Source organism: Panthera leo, chromosome D3 (assembly GCF_018350215.1).
Source record: "Panthera leo isolate Ple1 chromosome D3, P.leo_Ple1_pat1.1, whole genome shotgun sequence".
Lineage (NCBI taxonomy): Eukaryota > Metazoa > Chordata > Mammalia > Carnivora > Felidae > Panthera > Panthera leo.
The window spans coordinates 70,353,480-70,359,225 of record NC_056690.1 but is presented as its reverse complement, the minus strand read 5'-3'; the positions used below and the strand labels follow the sequence as shown (position 1 = coordinate 70,359,225).

Sequence of the window (5,746 nt, the reverse complement as noted above, 5' to 3'; positions counted from 1 at the left end):
CTATGAAACCAGTCCATTCCTTATAGCCTATAGTCTGGCTTCCTTCTCCATAACTTTATTAAAACTGTGCAAAACTTCCTCTTTTTTTTCGGTGAAATTCAAACTTTTTTTTTTTTTTTTTTTTTTTTTAGTCCTCAACTTCCTTATTGTTTCGGCAAAATTTGACCCAACTGGCCTTCCCTTCCTTCTTGAAACACTTCCTTTGGCTTCTTGGGCATAATACTCCGAATTGTTGGCCTCACCTTTGCTGTCTCTTCTTCCTGCTGCCGCATTATGAAGGGTGATCCCTGAGGTTCAAAGCTAAACCAATCCACTGTGATGGTATCTGTGTCCTCTGCTGTGAATTTTCACCTTTGATCCTAGCCTTTCTTCCCCGAGCTTCCATTCACTCAGGAAACACTTTTAGAGGGCCTACTTGCTTTCAAATGAACACTTGATTAATTAATTGTCTCTACCCTGAAGGAGTGCTCAGGAGGCCGAGTGGGTAACAGGTGAAAGACTGAAGAATGAAGAGAGGTGGGAGCAGACACCTGTACAGATACTTATGTCAGTGCAATAATAGAAATGAGTATTACAGTGTATAACGGGGTTGCGGAGAAGAGACACCTACCCCATCTGGGATTGGGGTGAGGGAACTTATTCATTTTAATTCAACAAACATTCACATTCATTAAATCAACAAATAGTAGCAAGGGCCTACTATGCATCAGTAATAAAGCCAGGTACTAAGACTGTAAGAATGAGCAAGGCAAGCCTGGTCCTTGTCTTCATGGAGCCTACAGTCTTACCAAGTGGGAGAAAGAGACATTAAATGGGTCATGCAATTTTACAATTGCGACAGGTACTACTAAGAGGTAAGCACAAAATGCCAGAGAGCGTTTAATAGAGAGATCTAGTAAACTGAGAAATTGACGAGGGCTTTCCTGAGCTGACACTTAAGCTAGACTTCAATGACGCTTGAGGCTGAGTAGAAAATAGGCAAAGTGAGGAAAGAGTAGTCAGGTATATGATGACTCAGAGGAAGGAGAATTTGCCAAAGAGCTGATTGAATTTGCCAAAGGGCTTTGCCAAAGGGCTAAGATGATGCGCTGAGAGGGGTAGGCACACGGTAATTTGCAGGGCCTTGCCGTTAAATAGTTTAGTCTTTATCTTAAAAAAAAAAAAAAAAGGCTAATAATCCAACAGTTTTTAAATTGGTAGCTGACAAGATCAAATTTCCATTCAGAAAAGGTCAGTTTGGCTACAGAGGGATAATAGACTGGAGAGGGGGCAGGAGCCAATGAGGAGAGAATCTATAGCCACGTCCTAGATGGAAGTTAGGGATGGCTTGGTCTCAGGGGCCACAACAGAGATGGGGAGAAGCAGACGTATTTGAGAAATGTGTAGGAGGCAGAAACTATGGGGCCTGGTGATTGGATGTCGGTGGTGAGGGAGAGGTATAGATAGAAACTTCACAGGAGGAGCTGCTTTTACAAGAAGGTAGAGGCACAATGGCCTAGAAGTGCTGGGATGTTGGGGGTCTAAGTGGCATGTGGCCAGGAAGCAGGACCGGGCCATTAAGGAGTCTAGTGGTAGCTGTGGCTATGACCCTGGTGCTGCCTGGAGATACCACTCTGCATGCCTCACAGCTTGCCATATCTTGTGATTTAAGTATTTTTTATCTCCATGTTGGGGAGGATTATCAGGGCAGGAGGGGTGCATCTGACCTGGGTTTGAAAGGATGAGTAGGGTTAACTCAGAGGTAGTGTGGAGGAGGAAAGCTTTTCCAGGCAGAGGGAACAGAATGGGAGAAATAGCATAGCTCAGGCAATTCAGAATTGCTAGAGTGGGCGACAGGGTGGAGAGGGGCAAGAGATGATGCTGGAGAGAAGGCAGGGCCAGACCAGGGAAGGAGTGTAGTGAGTTAGCAAACAGTTTTATTTAAGAGAGGGAGAGACGTGGCCATTTTGGGCTTTTGAGGCCATCACTTAGGCAGCTGTGTGTATGTCAGCCAAGCAAGAAGAAAACCCAGCTGAACACTGAGGAGGTTGTGGAGTGGACGGGTGGACAGAGTGAAGGCCTGAGCTGGGACAGTGGTATAGATGGAGCAGAGGGCAGGGGAGCTAAGGAGCCAGCCAACTGAGGGGGACCCCCCCCCAGGCTTCTGGAGAAGCTCACTGGCATAGGTGGGGCCACCAGCTGAGACAGAGAACAGAGGAGTAGAAGCAGACCGAGGAGCAAAGACAACAAGTCCAGTTTTTAGCCTGTTTAATTCAAAAGCCACAAGGGTGGAGATTTCTGGAAGGCCACTGAAGAAGTAATGCATCTGAAGTTCAGTACAGTATAGAGGTGAGCATCGGATGGGTGGGTCTGGATGTCCCTACACGCAAGTAGCCATGGCAACTGGGAGAGCTTACACCTAGAAAAGCTTAGGCCACTTAGGAAGTATACTTAGTGAGTACAGTGGACCCAGGTTAGAGCCCCAGGCTGGTCATTTGTGCACCGTCTCTCAGCTCCCCGTTCACCCTTCTACTGTGCTTCCAGGCTACGGCCAGCCTTCCTTGCCAGCTGAATTCCCACTGACTTCTGCCAGTAGAGCCACTAAAGGGAAACAGGAAGGCATGAAGAAGGCAGAATGGACTTTCTTCCTGCTTCTAATTGTTATCGCAGTCACCCAAGTCACAAAAGTCACAGAGGACAGCCACAGTGCCAGTTTCAGCCTTCTTCATTCACTCCCAGCCCCAGCCGAGGTGCCTCACTCAGAGCTGCTAGCATCAATCAGCTGAGCAGCACAGACAAGGGTCTGAGTACCATGCCACAGAGCAGGGGTTTCCGAGAACTTCTGGTCCCCAGCCTTGGTGGTGAAGGACAACCTCACCTCTTCCTTTGTTCCTCAGCCATTTGGTGCAAGGGGGAATTACTGATCCCTCTGTTACTGACTTGGGCGGAATGTTGGACCCCACCATTCCCCTTCTTATTCTTTCAGCTTTCCAGTGTTTGTGGAACCAACAATCTGTATCGAACACTCCGTCTTTGAAAGGTGGTTTTTGTTTTTCTAAATGGATACAGGGAGACCCTGAAAGGGTCTCAAAGGAGATGGGGAAGGAAGGAGAAGGAAGGCCACAAAAAGAATGGCGAGTGAGAGTGAGGACAGTGTCTCATGGAAACAGTGTAGCAGAGAGCTTCAGGAAGGAAGAAATGATAAACTTTAAAAAATGGAGGAGATGATATGATCCAGCAATACTGCTTCTGTGTAGGTATGTGAAAGAAATGAAAACAGGGTCCCAAAGAGGTATTTGTACACCTATGTCCATAGCACACAATTAGTCAAAGGTGGAAGCAACCCAGATGTCCATTAACATATGAATGGATAAACAAAATGTGGTCTGTCCCTACAGTGGAATACGATTCAGCTTTAGCAAGGAAGGAAATTCGGACACATTCGACAGCATGGATGAACCTTGAGGACATTATGCTCAGTGAAATAAGCTAGTCACAAAAAGACAAGAGGCATCTAGAGTAGTCAAACTCACAGAAAGTGGAAGGTGTCTTCTAGGGACGGAGGAGAATGTAGACTTGTTCAGTGGGTACAGAGGTTCAATTTTGTAAGATGGTTACCTAACAATGTGAATATACTTAACACTCTTGAACTTACCCTTAAAAATGATTAAGACAGGGGCACCTGGGTGGCTCAGTTGAGCAGAGAGATCCAGGAAGATTAAAATTATATGTACCAATTAGGAGGGCATTTAAGCTCTATAGGAATGTAGTTTTATTAGCTAGTTGGTTGTGGAAGTCAGAATCCAGTGGGTTGAGGAGCAAGTGCGAGGTAAGGATGTAGAGACTGACTCCTCTGAGAAGTTTGGACAAGCAGGGGAAGAGAAGTTGGACAAAGGCTAAGACGATGGTGAGGTCAAGGAGGTCAAGGAGGAGAGGGGGAGAAGGTTTAGAAGCTGAAAGGGGCCAGCAGAGTTGGAGAAGTGACATATGGTGCTGTGAAGAAGCAGAGTCCTGAGGGAGCAGCAGAGGCTGGGACCTGGCCTTGGGCAGAAGGGATGGCTGATTTTCTGTTGTGGGAGGACAAGCAGGGAGGAGGGGTATGTACTGATACATTTACAGATAGCAGGGCGCTGGTGAGCATACATGGTGATCTGGGGGTTTTCTCTATGAGGTAGGAGGCAACAGAGAGGGGCCCTAGGCAGGGAAAGGATTGAGCGGGGTACTGAGGGCCCAGTTGACGTTGGAGATCACAGTATTCTCTGCAAGACCGAGAAATTGTTTTCTGGCAATTAGGTCAGCATGAAGGTGGATTACAACATTAAGCTAAGCTTGGGGTGTTGTCAGAGAGATGCTACAGAGGGATGGGGTGCAAGGGAATCAAAGGTGCTGGTAAGGGCAGGATCTAGAGGATCGGCCATGGAGTCTAGGGTCATTTGGGGAGATGGAGAAACCCGGAGGAAGTAATAAAAGGTTGGAAGAAAAGAAACAGATCAAGAGGCCGATGTTTCCAAAAAGTCAAAGGCATTTGTAATGGGAATAAGAGAACTGGAAACCTGGGGGACTGGGGAGTCACAGGCAGAAAGTGGGATGTGGAGTGGAGCATTTGTCAGAGACGGTAGGATCAGCGCGATCCAGGAGGAGAAATGCACTGAAGGTCACAGGCCCGTGGAGGGACTGTGTTTATGAATTAGGATGGAAGGCAAGACTGAGCCAGGTCAGCACAGAACATCTCCAACTGGATGGATGTCTCACTATGACTCCTATTTGTGGGTCCAAAAATCAAACCCTCTGTGAGCCACTCCTTTCAACTGCAAATGCCACATCTCTAGTGCTGGCTTCAGCAGCACACGTACTAAAATTGGAATGATACAGAGATTAGCACGGCCCCTGTGCAAATGTGACACACAGATGTAAATGCCACGTCTCTAGATCCATAATGTCATGAAGAAAACATGGGACTGGGAGTTAGGACAGCTGGATTCAAATTCCACACTAGCACCTGTTAGCCAGAGACCACAGGTGGTTCTCTCAATGACTCTTATAAAACGTACCTCTGCATGGTTGTTCTAAAGTCCATATTAAATGGGTGTGTCAAAGCACCCAAGTATACAATTAGAAATCCAATAAATGCTCAATAGATAACAATGGAATCTGAATATGATTTCTTCCTTCATCCCCCGTATTGAATGTATCACCAAGACCCTTCCCTGGCCCTTATGAATTGCTGCCCCTGCTAACTGGTCACATTTTTGTCTCCCTCCTCTTCCCAGTGCTCATCATTCTTACCAATGGCCGCCTGACTTCTCTTTCAAAAACAGCATTGTTATCATATCATGCCCCTGTGTCAGGGTAGTGGAAAGAAGCAATGAACTTCAGGAACACCTGGGTGACTCAGGCAGTTGAGTGTCTGACTCTTGATTTCGGTTCAGGTCATGACCTCACGCTGCGCTGACAGCTCTGAGCCTCCTTGGGATTCTCCCTCTCCCTCTGTGCTCACGCACATGCTCTCTTGCTCCTACCCTCTCAAAAATAAAATAGAACTCAAAAAATAAAGAGTCTAACAAGCATTTAATTCTCTCACTTTAGGTTCTTGATCTGCTGGAATCTGGGGAGGTGCAGTGTAAAACCAGCACTAGTGAAAAGTCAGGATGAGTTTCAGGATGGTCCAGAATGTCTAATGGTCCAGAAAGGGACCTAGAATCTATCCCCTATCAAGATTTGTAGCCAGGACATTATTGTTAGGGGCGAGGGGGGGGGGTCCTAAAAT

General features: G+C 46.7%; 1 pseudogene; it reads left to right on the top strand.

Annotated features, from left to right (window-relative positions):
- Positions 1–4,807: 4,807 nt before the first annotated feature.
- Positions 4,808–4,906, top strand: LOC122204286 (annotated as a pseudogene).
- The last annotated feature ends 840 nt before the right edge of the window (positions 4,907–5,746 follow it).